Source organism: Cygnus atratus, chromosome 5, assembly GCF_013377495.2.
Source record: "Cygnus atratus isolate AKBS03 ecotype Queensland, Australia chromosome 5, CAtr_DNAZoo_HiC_assembly, whole genome shotgun sequence".
In the NCBI taxonomy this organism is placed as follows: Eukaryota; Metazoa; Chordata; class Aves; order Anseriformes; family Anatidae; genus Cygnus; species Cygnus atratus.
In genome coordinates this window covers 52,233,960-52,253,826 of record NC_066366.1, presented here as the reverse complement: position 1 = coordinate 52,253,826, position 19,867 = coordinate 52,233,960, and positions in this window count along the sequence as shown.

Below are 19,867 nucleotides of genomic sequence, written 5' to 3'. Positions count from 1 at the left end.
TAGGGTGGAACAGAACAACACAATGTAATGTGACAGTGACTTTTATCCCAGTTTGCATGCTGTTCTTTTTACATCCACTATAGACAATTAAAAGGAGATGCATTCATATAAACTGAGTCTGTAACATCACCTTTGCCGCCTTTGCTGTGCCACAAATGAGAATGAGTCAGGTGAACTGAAGTAGTATTAGTATTTCAGAAATAACAGTAGTTATTTGTTTTCCTGATCCATTTTAATTACAGAACATACAGTAGCAATCAAACATTTATCTGCCAAAGACTGTTTGGCTCCTGACTAAATATCATGGGTTCCTTCCATTTCCTGTCCAGCCCCAAACACCAGCTCTTCTCTCCTTACTGCTTTCATTTGGCCCCAGGCACTGTTTCCCAGTTCTTTGCAGCTCTTAGAAGCCTCCACCTTTTCCTAAAACCAAACAATTTATACCTTAAGGGGCAGGGCAAATAAGCCACCAGATTCCTGTGGTTGCTTCACTTGTCCTTCCCGGTGATCTTGGATGTGCTGTAACTTTTCTGTGCATGGCACAGGAAGTGCAGTCAAGCAAAGCAACGCTCCTTTCTACAGTGCATTGTGAGCAACCCCAGACCTGAGCAGCAGATTTCTTCCACAGAAGACTTTCAGATTCTGCCTCAGCCAGTTGCTAGGTGTCCAAGAACATAGTGTAAGGTGAAATGAATTTGGTGGGATAAAAAAGCTGTGTTCCTTCCAAGAGTGTGCACTGTCTGCACAGAATTGTTTATTAATAATTTCATACATTGTTTCAATCAGGGAACAGATGCATTTTGACATGTAGGAACAAGTTCTCTGTGCAGGTGGAATAGAAAGAATGATGGTCTGAATTGGTTCTTGGACTTTGTAGGCGATCTGTATTGGTTGCAAAGTCAAAAGTAAATCTTGTAAACAAACATTCTTAGCTTTAATCTTGAAAGTGCCATTTCCTTGATAGGACTGTCATATGGTTAACATTAAATTTGTGAACAAGACTGGGGACTTGCATTTCAAACATTTCCCCATTAAGGGTAGAATCATTAAGTTATAGTTCTGCAAGTAATAGATGCTTGGATTTCATTGCTGTAAGCAGCACAGAGAATTCAATGTAAACTTGAATAGGTGTGTGACTGTCTAGTAGTTAGAACACTGGAATAGGAACTGGAAAATTTGGTTTGGCCTGGTCCAAGATTGCTACTGCCTTCCTGTGTAGCTTTCATTCATGAATTTGTTTACTTTACTACAGCTTCTCCATTGTAAAGTGGGTATATAATCAATATAAATAACCCAATCTATATGTAGGACTAGTTGCCCTGCAGTCCCACTGCATCCTTTTCAGCATGGTAAGTTGGCCTTAGCAGGACTCTATGCTGTTATTGTGCTTCTGGCACTACTCCTCTTTCACAAGTTCTGTAGGATAGATCTGATGCTTCTACAGCTGATGTGATGGCCTTGGTGCAAGTAGACACTCCTGCCTTGCCAGCTCTCCTGACAGATTATAAACTTCATCTTCAGGCTATATAAATATTCAACAATTCCAACTTTTATATTTTTCTGGTCAGATTCTCACTTTCCTAAGTTCTGAGTAGATTTACTTGTAACCCTTGTGTATTTAAGAAGCTTAGAGAGAAAAAGGCAAATGCAAATAACTTTAAAATGGTATTTGAAAGCTTTTTTATTATTTTACCATCTCAGGATATCTGGAGGGAGGGGAGGACACATCAGTTTCTTTTGATACAACCTGCAGATTGCTTAAACCATTCAGGAGCCCGAGAATGGTTTACCCTAAAGCTTGCTTCATCTCAGGTCAGGAAGTACAAAGTTTTCTACATATGTAGGATTTGGGTTTGAGAATGGGGCAATTGATCTTCAAGTATATACAGGAACAAAATGGATGAACTGTCAAGCTTGGAGAAAACCTCATGACTCTCAGACAAACATCTAAGTCAATGACAAAGAAAACACACGTGTTTAACTCTCTCTTCACTCTGGAAATGACATCCAGACTTCAGCACCCTATTCCTTAGACTACCTAGCAGACTGGTTCATATGTTACTGCCAAAGAATATTCAGTGGGTCACAATGATAAGCAGCATGCTTGTATCTGGTGTATCTGGCAGTCATGCTGCTACACTGTTCTCAGATCTGTACGTAATCTTGCATATATCATGGATGATACTGATAGAGAAACTTAAGGCCAAGTCTGGTTGTCCACATATATTTGAGACTTACTGAAGTAAAATGGGATCTTTGAGTTGAGATCAATAGTAGGATTGGGCCTTAAGAAAAGAGCTGAAAAGCCCTATTGATTTACTACATTAAGAATGAAAAAAACAAAAGACAACAAACAAACCAACCAACCAAAAAAAAAAAACACCCTGATTCTGAATGAGGCTCAATATTCTAGGAAAAAAAAAAAGACAAAATAATTGTCTTATATGTTCAGATTAAGTATTTTCTCTGATAGTCTAAGCATGTACCTAAGGCTTCTAAATTTATTTCCTAGCCTCACTAGCCAAGTGACCTTTCTGAAGTTATTTATATTGTCTTTATATTTGTATGCAATTACTCAGCATAAATCAGAATGAGAATTCAAGGCCCCCTTCTGCTTTACCTTTATCAGTATGCAATGAGCCTGATCCAAAGTCTGCTGAAGGCAGCAGATGGGGCCCCATTGACATTAGCTGACTTTGACTCAGAGCATCATATATACCACACCAAATTCTGATCCCCTGTATAATGCATCCCAGTTCAGCTAAGTGACAAGTCATAAGTTTGCTGTCATACCTGAAAAAAGTATGTTTTGGAGGTCTCTTCACATCTTTACTTATGTACGTAAAAGGCTGCTCCTTGTATTCAACAAAAAGAAAAATAAAAGTTCTGCTAGCAGCATACTTAATGGAGCCTGGTTCCTTACAGATGTATGTAGTGTGCCAAAGTGCTGCCTGATTTACCCACTGCAAAATCTTCTGTGATATCCTTTGGGCCTCCTATAACACCTCTTGCAGCAGTATCTTTAGCTCCCTCTCGTAAGATTCCTGTCATTTTGGTTTCCTACTGATCTTTTTTTTGACCTGTTAGATGACCAGGGGACAACAATATCTGGTGCAAAGCTATGTGAGGAATTCTCTCTATGGAGAACTAGTATGGTCTCTATTCAGGTGCTGATTTTCAAAAACGCTTATGAAACTGAATTAACATTGGAACTCCTATCTGGAACTAGGATGTAAAAAGTATGTCAGACTAGGTAGAAATTCATCACTGAAGGCTCAAAGTCACTAGGTGATGGAGGCAAAGAAACTGGTCAGTAGACAGTCATTATGAAGAGGAGAAATGTGTGGTTACGTAAGATTGGTTTCTTCTAAATATTTTAATTCTCTGTGCCAATGGCGGGCCAGGTAATTATTGACCTTTTCATAGAGGAATGAATACAAAAGAATTTTTTTCTGTCCATTGTTAATCCCTGTCAAGGTATGGGAAACAACTTTATGTTCTACTATGCATTCCTGCATCAGGAAAGATGGCTTAGAATCACTGTCTGTTATCCTTTTCCTTCAGTGGAAAGCCCTCAGAAAGTTAGATATGGTGTGCTGTCTTTTTGGTACTCTTTTGGCAGATATGGACAGGAGGGTTTTTTTTTTCAATACCAGGATAACTTGTCCAAATCTGTAATTTAATATAATCTGTCTTCAGTGTCTGTCATTTGTTCTCCATGTAAAGCCCCCATGTTTTAATATGGACAAAATGCACTATGGATTTTCACATGATTAATGGCAGCCATTGGGATTTAAGGAGACTGGTTCCAGTCAGGAGTTCACAGCTGAATTTTGTGATTCTGATTCTTATAGGTCCAATGGATCCAGTAGGGAAAAACAGTTCACAACATTTCTCTTTGTGATTCTCAAAGCTTTAATGCAATATATATTTTTGCCCTGCAGTATATGAAGTCTGATGAATACAGTGTAGAATGCTCAGTTTGTTCAACTACGCTCTTCTACCATTTAATGTATTCCTGGTGTTTTTTCTGAGTACACAACCTAAGGAGAAAATGTCATCAGCCATGTAAAACCATTGAAATATCTGGGAAAGAAATTGTCCTCGAGTCTCAACAAATCATCTTTTTACAGCATTGCATGTTAAGAATTCATTTAAGAAACGATCCCCAAGAGGCCACATGTGAACACTGTGCCATCCTAATCTATCTTTTCCTGCCTATTAGGTTGGTAATGGGGATTCCTTTGCACAGTCATTATGCATTGTTGTCAGTCTTGAGCCAGTTTTATGACCTGTATCCAAAATGTACCCACATTCTCATTAAATGCTTAAAATGATCCATTAATCTCTTGCTTTGTTTCTCTATTTTTTTCTGCCTTCTTACAGAACTTTAAAATACTGGTATTTTTTAGATGGCAGGGAACCAACATAACTAGAACTATAATACATTCATAGTTCACCAATCAGAGCTTTTACTTATTTCTATTTTGACACACTGGAGGGAAGGGATGCCATCCAGAGGGACATGGACAGGATTGAGAGGTAGGCCTGTGCAAACCTCATGAGGTTCAACAATGCTAAATGCAAGGCCCTGCATCTGGGCCAGGGCAATCCCAAGCACAAATACAGGCTGGGGGGAGAATGGATTAAAAGCAGCCCTGAGGAGAAGCAGCTGGGAGTGTTGGTTGACAAGAAGCTAGACATGAGCTGGCAATGTGTGTTTGCAACCCAGAAAGCCATCCGTGTTCTTCACTGCATCAAAAGCAGTGTGGCCAGCAGGCTCAGGGAGGTGATTCTCCCCCTCTGCTTGCTCTTATGAGACCCCACCTAGAGTACTGCGTTCAGCTATGGGCCACCAGCACAAGAAGGACATGCTCATATTAAAATGAGCCCAGACAAAGGCCACAAGGATGATCAAAGGGCTGCAGTGTTTCTCTTATGAAGACAGGCTGAGGGAGTTGGGGTTTATGGAGAAGAGAAGGCTCCAGGGAGGCCTTATAGTGGCCTTTCAGTACCTAAAGGGGACTACAGAAGAGCTGGGGAGGGACTCTTTGTCAGGGAGTGGAGTGATAGGATAAGGAATAATGGCTTTAAACAAAATAAACACCAACCAACAAAAAGGGTAGGTTTAGACTAGATATCAGGAAGAAATTATTTACTGTGGGGGTGGTGAGGCACTGGAATAGGTTGCCCAGAGAAGTTGTGGGTGCCCCTGGAAGTGTTTAAGGCCAGGCTGGATGGGGCTTTGAGCAACCTGATCTGGTGGGAGGTGTGTCTGCCCATGGCAGAAGGTTTAGAATTAGATGACCTTTAAGGTCCTTTCCAACCCAAGCTATTCTATGATTCTGTTGTGAGTACCAATCTTCAACAAGCAAATCTAGCACAGTTTAACATACAAATGATTGTGCTGAATCCCAGACGCAGCACTCATAGACCGTAATAAACATTTCCTAGGTCCTATTGGCAGTGTATGCACTCAGGCAGTTTGGTTATTGTTATTATCTGTTAGGATATGCTGTCAGTGTCCACAGAAATAGTTTGCATCTTTTCTTGAATGTGGAGAAGATATGGTCACCTTTAAGAGTTGCAAGAGAGATTGTTTCATTTTAAGTTTATAGTCTAGTTTGGCCACTGAAGGTTTTAAGACAAAATTTTCCTCTTGTCCAACTTTTAAAGCTCCTCTGATCAGAAAATGAAAGTCAGTTGGTCATGATTTAAAAGCAAACAAACCAAAACTTATAACGCACGTTACATTGAAGGTAGGATGCAGTAATAATATAAAAATCATAGAAATATACTAAGGGCCCAATGACTGTCCGTTGTAAGTTAGGAGAAATCTTCATTTTAGTGAGCATGTTAATAAACAGACTATTCTATTCAAGGCAGCACAATCACTATAAAAATACAGAAGGAAAAAAGTTCCAATAAAATAATTTCTAATACTAGTTCATATTCCCTGTCCTGGAACTGTACTAACCTGGGTAAAGGAAGATAGACTCAACCCTTGTCTTTTCCTGACTGATTGCTAGCCATAAGCTGCTGGTATTGGAATTAGAAACTGTCTGCACACACTGCTCTCTATTTGGCTGACAAAGTACTAACAGAGCAAATTGTAGGTTATTTTACTTTTCAACACAGGCTGTTGCCCCCTAAGTTTGCTGATATGGTAACACTGGTCTGCACCATCTCTATTAGTTTTTTTTTTTTTTCCCCAAATAAATAGAGTGAAAGTGGATGGGTAGACTCTTTGCAACACTTGCGTCAGCTGTGTACTGATAGTTCTGCACTTACCTGCATTGTGTGATCATTAGTTTGATCACTACCTAATGTCTGATCATTCTTCCTGCAGAGCTTGCTGTTTTATTAAACTGCTTCTCTAGTATTGTGAGTCTCTGAAGCTGGGTTATCTTCTCTTGAGGAAAGGAAAAAAGATCAGGGATATACCTATTGTAGCAGACAGTGTACTCTCCTTGGTAAACTTATGTCCATGTATACATACCAAATTAATAATCATAATTATAATCATATTGGTAATCATAATTAATCCTAACTGGTAATCGTAGTTAATCCTAATCTCAAGGGATCAGACAAGAAGTGTGGATAGTTGGCCCACTCTCTCTGTTTCTGCTTTCCACCAATGTTTGGAAATACACCAAATTTCCTGAAAAACAAAACAAACAAACAAAAAGAAACAAACCCACAACTAAAAACGTATGATGCAGTACATGCTTCCAGGTACCAGCTGTCTCCTAATAGCATCACCTGTGGACTGATGCCATGTGACCTTGTTACTCATCTACAACCTATTTCTGTCTCTCTGTTTGTCTCAGGTATTTTTAATATGTCCATCACCAGGGTTTCTCATAATCCATAGTACTTACCTTTAACTGTTTAGCAAGCCTAACTTTTAACATTCCTGTGTTTTGATCAAATCTTCCTTGCTTTAAGGCCTCCATTAAAGGCAGTGGAAGCATTCCTGTACATTTTAAAGGATACCAGATCATTCTGCAGTAACTTTACTGTCAGTTTTAGTTATTTTAGATCATATTTAAGAGCTATCAAGAGTAAAATTGTCTAATGTGATGTCATGGCAGTGGATGATATCCAAACTTTTTTGAAAGCAAGGACTTTATTATGGACAAAGCACTGCTTATTTTAGTTTTTCTTTACTTGGTTTATCACTGATGGCCAAGATGATTTGCAATCAATATTGCAAATTCTCTTCATTCAGTATTTGCTAACATTACTGTTCATCTTCAAGTCTTTAACAGAATTTTTTGAATATTTTAAATGTGTGGGATTACTGATGGCATGGTTTCCATACACAGATTGGAAGTATTATATTCGTACAGAACATAGCCTGTTTGAGAACCTAGCATGGCTAGGACTTTAGGTGCTATTGCATTAATAATAACACACACTCCCATCTTTGTTGTTAATGAAAGCCATGTAACTATGTTATGAAATGCACCTGTATTATGACGCTGTTACAATGACAATGGTCCCTATGTTTTTAACAAACAAACTGTAATTTAAAATTACAATTTAATAAAATGAAATCCATTAATATCCATTTTAATTTACAAATACAGAAGGTCCACTTTTGCCTCGACAACTTTAAGAAATTGGATCTTGTTAGATTTGAGGAGCAGATGGGAAGAGCTGGCATTTAGCATACTTATAATTTTATTTATTTTTTTTACAAACAATGCTAGATATGTGTACCATGACATTCCTGAGAACACTGATGTGCCACTCACTGTCAGAGGCCCCATTCTTGTGGCTTCCTGAGAGATGTGATGAGAAATTTTGCACTTCACTGGACTACTCTAATCTCTGTGACAAGTTAGTGGTGGCATTACTATGCCCCAAAGTTCCAAATTTATAAGACTGTTTTATAGTCAACAAGATACTTGGTTTTAGATTTGGTTTTAGACTTGGTTTTAGACTTCAGACTGCATTTAGACCTCATCTTCAGAGTTTTCTCAGAAACAATGAAGGCTAGAATTGCTATTAAACAAACAAAGCCCATTTAAATAAAGATTAGTGGGATTTGTAAATTGGAATTCTCTTGAATTTTTCATCTACATCTGAAAAGGAAGCACTGATATCATAATAATTTGAATAATATCGGGGCAGCCAGTAACGATGAGTTCAGTATTAATAATGGACTGTGAAAAATCACTTTACCTCAGTAGATCCATAGTCACATCTTTCATGATCCTGAAAACGCTCTTACAAATAGCTAAATAGCTGTCCCAAATCCTCTAGATTAAAAAACAAAACAAAACAAAAAACAAACAACAACAAAAAAACTTGCTGGAGCCAAGATTTCTAGCTTTATCTTTAATACTTGTTTCTCCATGGTGTTTTTGGTAATGGTACAAGAACAAAGTCACCTGGTAACGTAGCTGTGTTGCTGACAGAGGAAGCAGAACTGGTGCTGCTTTCTGATGTGCATGCTCTACACAGTCATGTTCCCCAGTTCCTGGCCTTGCAGTCCTTGCTGCCACCATAATAAGTTCCCTGCAGCTGCAGTGGCGGAGCCGAGCCCTGGATCCTGGGACGTACCGCTAATGGAGTTCATAAAGTCACAGCACAATGCCAAAAAGTAGTGGTGCCTACTGCCAGGGATGCTTGGCTGGTACTGTGGATCTATCTGCCTGAGTGATTAGATGATATGTACCAGATGCAAAATAGCCTCTCTCTTTTTTTTTTTTTTTTTTTTTTGAGCAGAACACTCACGATGGATTTTCTTTCTTTTCTTCCCTTCTGTATTTCATAAGCTAGCATGCTCATGTATGACAGACTATTACATTTGATGAAAATGATTGCTCTTTCATCAACTAGTCCTGCTTTTACAGTCCTGCTGATGAACCCATAGAGATGTAGACTGTGTTAATTTGCACAGTTAGCTCTGGGAGTGTACTTAATGGGACTGTCCATAACTATGGTTTGTGTGTTCCTTCTGCACAGCTGCACTCCATCTTTTCATCCCTGCCTGCTTTCTAATGTTTCCAGTGGATTGGTTGGAAATAACAGGTATATATTTTACACCTTAGTTCACAGTTAAAACTCTAGTCACTAAAATAAATATTTCCTATCTAATGAGCTACTGCCCTGAGAAGCCCTGAAATATTTAGCCACGATGTCTAGACCAAAGTCTATTCTAGCCCATCAGTCTGTTATTGTCTGCCAAAGGTTTAGTTTCATCCTATAAAATAAATTTTAATCCTATTTTCTATCCGCCATCTTTCATGTTTATGATACAATAAGAACAAATTATGTACTCTTCCAGTTGACTGGAATATCAAGACTTTCTGCACTGTCATGGCTTTAGTTTTCTTAGAAATATATTCTAATTTGAATGCAAAAGAGTTGTAGAGAATTAAAATTTACCCGGTTTGATTTTTGGTCTGATGCTTGGTCCATGTATGATTGCTATATATTAAACATTTAGTATTGCACTAAAAGTTAGATATTCTCTGGTAATGAACCAAGTGCTTATATAGATCGACAAATGTTATTATATCTTTCTATGCCTGGAAAACTCGTAAGGTTCATGAAATAAGAAAATTCCATAACCATATTTAAAAATATATATTTATGTTTTTACTGAATACTTGTTAGCCTTCACCACCACCAATTCAGAAGCTAGGGTGAGTAAATTGGGTTACCGTTTTTGCCATCAATATCTAGCAGGTTTCTAAATACTTCTCTACAATGATATTCCCCAATATGGCTACTCCATATGTTCCGTAGGTGCTGACGTAGGAGATGAGATATTTACTATACTATTATAAAAGCTGCATGCAATGAACATTCATTGATGTGTTTGTTTAGAATACTTCCAACGTTGATCTTTATCAGTATGTAAGTTAACAAAAAAATCATGAGTGATTCCTTTCTTGGAAGAAGGTATTGCTCCCCTGACTATATTATTTGCTTTTCACTTCCATTTTAGTTACACACTGCAGGGGAAACAAAACAGAATGCGAAGTTGAATCAACATAATGGCAAGCATTTAAATGGAAAAAAAGAAAAAAAAAAAGTAAAAACCAGTGATCACTATCTTTTGCTGCTAGACTGGAATCTCTCTCCTTTCCTAAATTTTGATAGAATATTTTATAGATGTATTAATGAAGAGTTAAGAAATTAAAAGTTGTTATATAATAACATGAATCAATCTGATTTTCCTATATATAGAGAGATAATAAATAATAGATTTTCTGAATCTTCTGAGTAGGTCTTTCCCTGACATTTGCAGAAAGAAATAGAATTTTTCCGAAAACCCTTAATTTCAGATGTAAAGTGGCTTGGCTGCATTCATAAACAGAGCCATGAATTCTTTTCCATCTGAACTTATGTTCTTTGATTTTCACTGAATGACTGACCATTTCAGCACGCTCTCCTGATCGTATATAATTCAGTCCTTGACCATGACAAACCAATCATTCACAACTGACCCTTGAAATTAATTAATGCCAATCACTGCTATCAGTCAAGAGACATTCTAAGGGATTTCAAAAGAAGAGATTGATGTTACATAGTACTAAAGGTAGATGTAGAAAATGCAGTCAGTCAGTGAATTTCAGAACTTAAATTACATTTATAGATTGCTAACATCCTTTCTAGTACATGTAGTTATAAGATGGTAGTCGTCAATGTATACTGAAGCTGGAACAAGTGCTCAGTGTGAAAATGCTAATTTTCAGATACTTATATCTTGAAAACCATAGGTGGTCTTGGCATGGAAAATAACATGCTACCTCCAAATTTGAATCTCTAAAGCATAGCAGGAGGCAGATCTAACCAACACTGTGACCATATGTGTTTGGGATTTCATACACAATAATTAATTTCCATTCTGTAAAAATGAATAATTTAATGTAACATCCCACATCAAGAGATGCAAACACAAACTGATACTTTTTTTAAAAAAGCCATTGAATGAACTTTTTTTCTAATCAAAAGCAACTTTAAGTGTTATGAATAAATATAAAATGAAAAGAAAACTATTTAACTGCTTTTATTTCTCAACATCAGCATCCTATGAAGACTGTCTCTTGGCAATTGAAAGATGTTTAATTGAATAAAGGACTTAGAAGGAATATGTAATGTGCAAATTGCTATCTGTATATGTACCTAACATCTATGTTCTGATCTAAATGTGCTTCTAGTTACGAACGTGTTCCCTCTTTCCTATTTGATTTGCTGCTGTAGATGAACCATCATCAAAATACTCAACATTTTTACTTAAACTCAACAAACTTGACACACCTGCAGGCTGTCTCTTCACTGAACCAGTGATAACCAATAGGATTTAATGTAATTCTTTGACACGGGTCATCTCAATAAAAGTCTTTATAGAAATTAAAATTCTGGTGCCAGATAATCAACAACATCAGTGCTGTCATGTTATCTGGGGGTCTACTTTCCTAATGAAATGAGAGGTAAATCATTTTAGTGTCACTCTCTATGTCTGCTGAGAGCATATTTGCACCAAACTGTCCAACACGTGGTGCTTGTATAAAAACATGTTGTGCCAAATCTTCTTGCAAGTGATACTTGAAGTTTCTAAAAAAAAAACCACCCTGCTAGTTGATGCATTTGTCTCCTGTTTACCACATTCAGCTGCCACTCCTAGCTCTGTCCAAGTGCAAAACAGCCTATTTTTTTTTTTCAAATAAAAAATAAGTCACGACAGAAAGAAGAACTGAATCTTTAGTTTAGAATTGCTCTGCTAGCAGAATATTGACTACAAATGAAAACCACGTGCCTGCCTGGAAGTTTTTAGTCACCAAAAACTGTCGATCAACAATGAAGGCGGGGGGGTCAGAAATCGTTAGGCTCCTGGGCACATTTCAAAATCCCACTAGATGCCAGTCTGACTACGTATCTCAGAAAAAATGTGGTCCTTATGAATGGTCTCTAATCTCTAATACCTGTGAGATCTTGATCCAAATGATGAAATTGGGTCTACATCCAGGTCCTGTGGAACAGCGAAAGCTCCCCATAGCTGCTGATGACAGAGAAATTCTTATCGCAGAATGGTGGAGACTTCTGGGAGATACATGTGCTGTTTTCGGTGTCTTGTATAGGGTGTGTCACAGAATTGATGGCTGCCAGTGAAGAAAAGGATATTCTCCCAACCTTCTCTGCTTTCGGTACCAGGTTTGTGTTACATTACAAAAGAGCACCTATCAGCAAGCAAAGAATAGCATTCATTGCTTTACAAGTAGAAAAATATTTGATTGTTTGACTGGATGTTTGTCAGTAAGAGAATAGCTGATTTTTATCTTGCAGAGCAGCATAACTGGAAAGGCAATCAAGGATCAGACATCCAGATCCCAGAGCCAAAGACGGGGCTTGCTGTGCTGTGACACTCCTGATATCTTGATAAATGACACTCTTTTGCAGTGGGTGTGAAGAATGTCAACTGGAAGGATGTTGTTAATGATGACATTATTCCCATTATGTAGATTTTGCTTTTCTTTAGCAATGCTTAGAAACTTGTTTCTCATGCTCTGTTACTTTGTGGTATCATCACTGACATCTGTTCTTTTTAGACTTCAACACAGTCTTGCCAGATCTACAGTCCACCAGGAACACTAATTATTTTTTTTTATATATATATTTTTTTACATACATACATAAATATATTTTTTCCCCTAAAAATACTGTTTCAGCAAAGAGTTAGCAGTGTAGTGATTTTTGGCAATTTTTTTAGTGAGGTGGTTTGTTAGCTTGAAACTGAACATTATTTAAAAAGGAAGTATCTTGAAATGTTGCAATGCCAACTTCAGTTTCTGGATTGAAGAACCCATTAGAGATGACATAAGAATTATAAAGCTTTTTCCCCAAGTATTTCTGTTCATCTCACAGCATATACTTACATACCAGAAGACAATGTAATGTGTTCCCTGCTACTTTTAAGTGAACTTAGGTATGAGACGTTCTAGTTTAATTGACAGCTGCCCAGCCGCAGCTGTATATTCCTTGGTGTCAGGATATCTTTTTTTCCACACAGAGTTCCCTAATGTCCTGGCTACACGGCTAGGAGGATCTGAAGGGGTTTGCACATCCCTTCATTGCAGTAAACTTTTCAATGCATGTGACTTCAGTAAAGACATACTCTTAGCTCACTGTTGGCTAATGCTACCTGTGTGTGCTGAAACAAATCTTAAGACAGCAAAGTGAGAAGGATAACTGATGGGTTTATGCCTTTCAGTACAGCATATATCAACAGAAGGTCTGTTGTCCTGCAAGTACTGCTTTTTTTTTTTTTTTTTCTGCTCTGACTGTTGTTAATGAAGCTGCAGCTCGCTTCTGTCTATCCCTGGTTTCCGGTGTCTGGATTGGTTTGAGGTTGAGAGTGGTTTCCTGTTTCTGTGCAGCTCTGGCTAGTCTAATTGAAAAGACATGTCAGCAAATATGTGTCCAGTGTGGCTAGGGAAAGAGCCAAGGTCCGGTTTTCTTCAGCTAAGTGCTATGAATATAGAAATCTTTGTAGAAATAGAAGAAAAATCAATAGGCTGATGTTTGATGTGAACAGCAAAGTTGGTTTCCTTCTAGTGAGCCTGGGCAAGTGCATGGAGGGGAGTATGGGCCTTCTGCAAGAAGGACAAATGCAGACAAGAACAAGAGGAAATATTAGTGACAGGAAAATCAGTTCAGTAGTTGTCCTCTTGTCTTCTTCCAGCTTGGCTCTGCATGTAAGAATAAACAGAGCTGAATAAGGAAAATACTAAACCTGTATATCAAGCCCTTAAGACTGAATCCATCAGGAACAGCTTCAAGTTTGTACCCTAAGCAAAGAAGGGTTATTATGAAAAGAATAACCAAGTATTGCTCTGTGTTATGAAGAACTTTTTTTTTTTTTTTTTTTTTTGGTGCGGGGGAGGGGGATAGTTAAGGAAACCATGGTCATTGTGTGAAGAATGTATCCATTCATAAGATTTGACTGAATTTCCAGTGCCATTACTTTGCAGCTACAAGTCTCTTGGATGCAGTATTGTCCTTTTGATATATTGTAGCAGTTGTGACAGACGTTAGGAATCTATTGTTTCAAGCAAAATGAATATGGTAAAACAAATTATAGAATTGGTCCAAAAGGCCTGACACTCTAAGGTGCAGATCTTGCATGGTATTAGATGGAAATATAAGACTACTCATAGTTTCTAATACACACAGTATACACTTCCAAGGAACTTAATATCAACATGCAAAACTAGAGCTATGTCTAAGTCTTGGCGGATTATACACCTAAATAGACAAGAAGAATAGTGGCAGCATTACTGAAGACTTAGTCTTCCATTTTCAGTGATGGATAAGCAAAGCACACTCTCTCCTTACTGCATCCCTTCAGTTCAAATTCCTGTTGCCCACACTGTTGTGTGTGGTGGTAGGTACTGTGAAAGTACCCTCTTCTCTGGAGGCAAAAGTATGAACCAGTGTATTGGTGCTCTAGTGAGGGGCTGAGATGTGTCTGGAGTTACCATAATGTGGTCTGTCCTCAGCCTTGGAGTAGGTGTCATTACTGTTCACCTGGATTGGGAAGTTCACCTTTTGCCTTTAACTAGAGTTCTTCTGAGGCCTTCTGCTTCCCCAGTCAATTTTTCTGAATCCTTTGAATCACAGCTTGCTGGCACAGTGATTTCAGCATGAAGCTAAAATGAGAGTAATGTATTGGTCTTTTATAGATGCCTGTCTGATGAGTAGTCTATGTGTAAAGAGATGGAAGAGAACTTCTGGGAGTTCTTCTGAAGGTTATATGGCAGTTTATGGCCTGTATTCATCGTTTTCAAGGTCCAAATCAGTTTTGACAATAGATTTCTCTGTCTAGTGTGCTATGAAGGGGTTATAGAGTGGTTCTGATTTTGGTGAGGTGAATTTGGATATCAGTGTCAAAACTACAGGTAAACTGGAGGAAGAATGCAAAGTCAAACCCAGATTGCCTTTGTACCAGTCTTAGGCATATGAACAGTTGTCCTTTGTTCCTTGTTTCTTTTCCTAAATGGCAAAAGTTGAGACGGGTTCAAGAGAGACTGGACAAGTTTATGGAGGAGAAATCCTTTGAAGATTGCTAAATATGTAGAAACCACATCCAGCTCTGGAAGACCCCATGTTGAAAACAGTTGGTGTCTGGCAAAGTATTAGCTGGAACTATCATGTATGTTTGTTTGCCCTGCTGTTTGTCTTCCTTAGCCATCTGGTAATGGCTAGATTTTTTTTTTTCCAAGTTGAAATCGTGGGGTGATTCAGACACCCTTTCCTCTTTGTACAGTCACATTCGTGCTCTTGCCATGAAACAAATGTTTTTGGCACTATTCTAGGCCTTCCCCCCCCCCCCGTTTTTTTTTTTTTTTTTTTTTTTTTTTTACACCAGAAGACAGCATCATAGGCTGCACAGGAGATTATCCTTCAAAAATGCTGTTTTGGGGGCGGTGGAGATTGTTCCATTCTTCCTCTAATTTTGCCACAGGTTCACAGGTTTAAGAATCACCAGTTCTAGAGTGGGACCAATCTTTACTATGGGTCTTGACCTTGACTAGAGAAAATCCCTTTTCTTAGTTCAGTGCCATCAGGCATTTTTATTTTCTTCTCCCCTGGTGGAGTCTATAATTTCTATTCTCTGGATGATTTCTTAACCAGGTTCTGTTATGTGTCATTCTTCCTCCCTTTGGAATAATTCAGAGCTGAGAATGAGGAAGGGGGAACCTAATGATTTTGAGAAGGCTTGTGCCCACTGGAATGATAAACAGGCAGCATTATCTGATAGGTCTTTGGTCCTACCAAAGGACCAAAGCATGATTATCCCTGACTCAACCTGTTTATTATTATAAAATGGATTTCTATTGTGCCTTCCACTCTTTCTGTCTGATGTACTCTGTCATGGCAGTGTACATGTTATAGGCTGTGAGAAACAATAGCATTATTTATGTAAACATAAATACATAAATATACATATGTTTTGCCCTTTTAGGGGGCAAAATATTTGTAGTTCTGTTCAGGTCTGTACTGTCCTATACCAAGATTGAAAAAGACAAATCCTACCTTGCTGAATCCAAATGGATTACCAGTTGTGAAATACAGTAACCGTAAATGCTGCTGTTAGAAGAAAAAAAAAAAGAAATATATTAATGTTGTAGACCTTTCCATGTCACTGTTGCAGATTTTATTATTGTTTGTTTGATCAATATATTAAAAGCAAAAACAAAAACCATCAAACAAAACAAAACAAAACGCACACTGTTTCCTCTCCCTCTAGGGCCATATCCTTTTGTTCCTCACTGTGCATCTCTGTCAAGAGCAACAAGATGTTCGACCAGCTGGACCTGTGCATTATATTCTCAGAGAACTTCTTACATGCACATCTCTTTCAAAACTTTCACAAATAAATAAATAAATAATTTCAGGGTTTGAGTCAGTGCACAGACGCAGAAGTGGTTAAACTGGCTAAACGTTCTTCTGCTTTGGTGTATAAGTAGTTAACTGCATGGGAGGTGGATCATACCTATCTTTGCAGAGATGTGGGGTGTGGGGGAATGACAAAAAAGTGTTGGTGAGACAGAGGGGAAGCATTGTTTGGGAAGTTAAGATTGTTCTTAGGAAACCATTTAGCCAGCCTGCATCTGATTAACAGGTTGAACCCTGGACATTGAGAGCTTTGTTAATATTTATTTATTTATTTATAATAATTTATAATACCTTGCTTTGATTTCTGGTCTGATCTGTGTTTTTCTGCATCATTTCACTTGTTTACACTACCAAGCCAATGTTTTGGCTGATTTGATCCCTGTTAAGAAGGGGGGGCAGGTCTGAAAAAACAGAATGGGGATCAAAGAAGTGAAAAGAATGTAACTTTTTGATGGGAAAGGAGTAGAATGAGAAGAAGAAGGAGATCCTTAAGAGTTTTTATTGATAAAATACTGGAAATGAAGTTTATTTCCCAACTCACTTATGCTTTTGCTAAAACACAGATTTTCACTTTGTCTTAATAGCTGGAATTTTGATCACTTTTTTTCACCCTATCCTTACTTGTTATTTAATGGTCTTAAGAGTTTATTTATTTATTTTTAATTATTATTATTATTATTTTGCAAATGTCTGGGAGATCCATCACCCCAAATAAGTAGACTTTAAAGGTCAAGAGAGCTCTTATCCTTTCAGTTCATTTCATGAGAGCTCTGAGCAGCAGGCACAGCAATCTCAGCATGGACTCAACGATATTTCCTCACAATGTAGCCAGAAACTGCATGCCTGCAGGGTAAAACAAAATTACCAGTGTTCCCCCATGAATGTCCTACACCTCAAGAGGCCACAGCCAGCTACAGAGCAGTTAGCTGCATGGCTGAGCACTAGCAGTAAATGCTTACTTCAATTGTGGCAACTGCCACTCAGAAGGGATGCATTTAATCTTGAAGGACAGATGTCTCAAGACATCTTGCCTAAGTGACACAAAGTCTCTGGATGTAGAAAGGAGTGCTGAAGGGTTCTGTATGTAGACAGTTTCTCTATGAAAGTGGGGTAAGGGAAGAGAATATGGATAGCAGTTAATAATTTACCTTTGATATTAATCTTGTCCTCATGTCTAATGAAAACGCCTAATTAATGCACACAGAAAAATGTGAAATCTGACAACATAGAAGAAAACCAAAAATACAGTAAAGAAAACTCTCTCATTTTGCTCATTATTATTAATGGAAATGTACAAAAAAATTTTGATGAACCTATGCAATGACCTGATGAGAACCGGATTCGAAAACGTACAGAAATTTTCTTTGGGACTAACATTACTAAACGAGATGGTGTAACATTACTAAATGGAGAGAGTATGCCAGTGAATTGATGCTTCTAATGGACCCCAGTGAGGCCTTCTTGGCCCAATCTGTTTCCCCACCCAATTCAGACAGAACCTGCTGCCATTCACTATTAAACATTCTGTACGAAAATGGTAATAGCATTGAGATTTCTTGTGAGATAAGCAGAAATTAAGGTCAAATGAGAGTAAAATGCAGACTATATTTCAACAGCGCAGAAGGGTCTAGGGGGCACTGTAAGGATATAGGCTTCAAGTTCACCCATGCAATTTTGAAAGCTGTGGGAGAATTCTTACAGCATTATATAAAATATATTTTTAAAGCCTTTGCTACTGTCAGTTACTTTGTGAATTTTAAAAGTATAACCTGAAGGTGTAATAAATACCGTGCAACTTGATCTGAAGAGAACTTTAGGTAACTTACTGTAAATGCACACACACAGAGTTCTTTCTAAATATATCGGCCTATTTACTGCGGTAGTTACCTGTTTTAAGACTTGTAGTTATATTAAGTGAAATAGTGTGCCTGGGCTAATACATTTTCAGAGAGCCTATTTGTTTTACTGAAGAATTTATTGCAGCAGTAATAACTGTCAGCGTGAAAGCATGGTTAAAGTGCTAGAGACAGGACCAGCTGCAAAGGGTATCTATCAAACTATCGACTTCCTGCCAGCAGTGTTGTGAACTCTTTTGTCATAAACTCAAGCATCCAGAGTTGAAACCTCGATCAATGAAAGGGGAATCTGGTATCCAGCTCTTTTAGAGAGGGCATCTCTTCTGGTTGACCCATCAGGACACAAGTAACAGTTTTTATACAGTGCAGGTTTGATTTATAGATAGCCTTCAGGTTAGCTACTGACATTTATATTTTAAAGGATGAGAACAACACTTAACATCTGAAGGAGTTAAGTACGGAGCTCTTGGTTGTACTCTAACAGAAACTTTTATCTTTGTAACCTGCAAGTAGAAGTTTCCTTACACTGTGTAGTTATTTGTCATGAAAAAATAAAATAAAAAGTTGTGTTGTATTTTATTTTATTTTATTATATTTTATTTTATTATATTTTATTTTATTTTATTTTATTTTATTTTATTTTATCATTTTATTTTATTTTATTTTATTATTTTATTTTATTTTATTTTGTTTTGTTTTATTTTATTTTATTTTATTTTATTTTATTTATTATTTTTAGCCTTGATTTCAACTCAGTCTCAGCATCCTGGTACCATGGAGAGCATGGTCTTGTTTGAAAATATTGCTGACTGCTGTTCCCTCAGCAGTACTAAAGGCAGTATGCCTCTGTCCTCTATGGACATAATTCACTTGTTCACTCGCCCAGACCCCTCCATCTCTCAGAGCTTCTTTTCACCTGTGACTAGGAACTTGTTTAAAGCTTCTACATTATTATAATCAAATTTATAAATAAAGCATAATAAAAAAACCCTTCCTAATTAGTTTGTACTTCTGATGTGTTCCTAAAATCACTTGATAATGTAACAACAATGTGGATACAAGGTGTGGGAGACGGGGCATTTCATTCTTGAGTTATATATAAACGTATATTATAATGCGTGCTTATATATATTTTAATTATGGCCATTTGTGGCTAATTGTCATATGTTGCAATCTAGCATGAGAGACATTGTGGAAGAACCTGTTAAATGCCTTGACTGTTTGTTGATCTAGGAGTTTTGAGGAGCCTTGAGGAGTTTTCTTTAAAACATTATAAGAATATGGACAGCAGAAAGATCTAACCAGCTCTGATTCAGGTCAAAGACATGCTTGCAAACTGGGGGCAGACAGGTCACACTTTGCTTGCCTTTGCAGAATTCCACTGGGAATTTCATTTTCAGCTCAGTACATCTGGTAGTTGGACATGCAAATTTCCCTAGGCATCTTTTCCTGATTTTTCTTGAGCTCAGACTGGCTTGCTAGGATTGATCATGTTGTGTTTTTATTATTTTTATTTTATTTTATTTTGTTTTGTTTTGTTTTGTTTTGCTTTGTTTTGCTTTGTTTTGCTTTGTTTTGTTTTGTTTTATTTT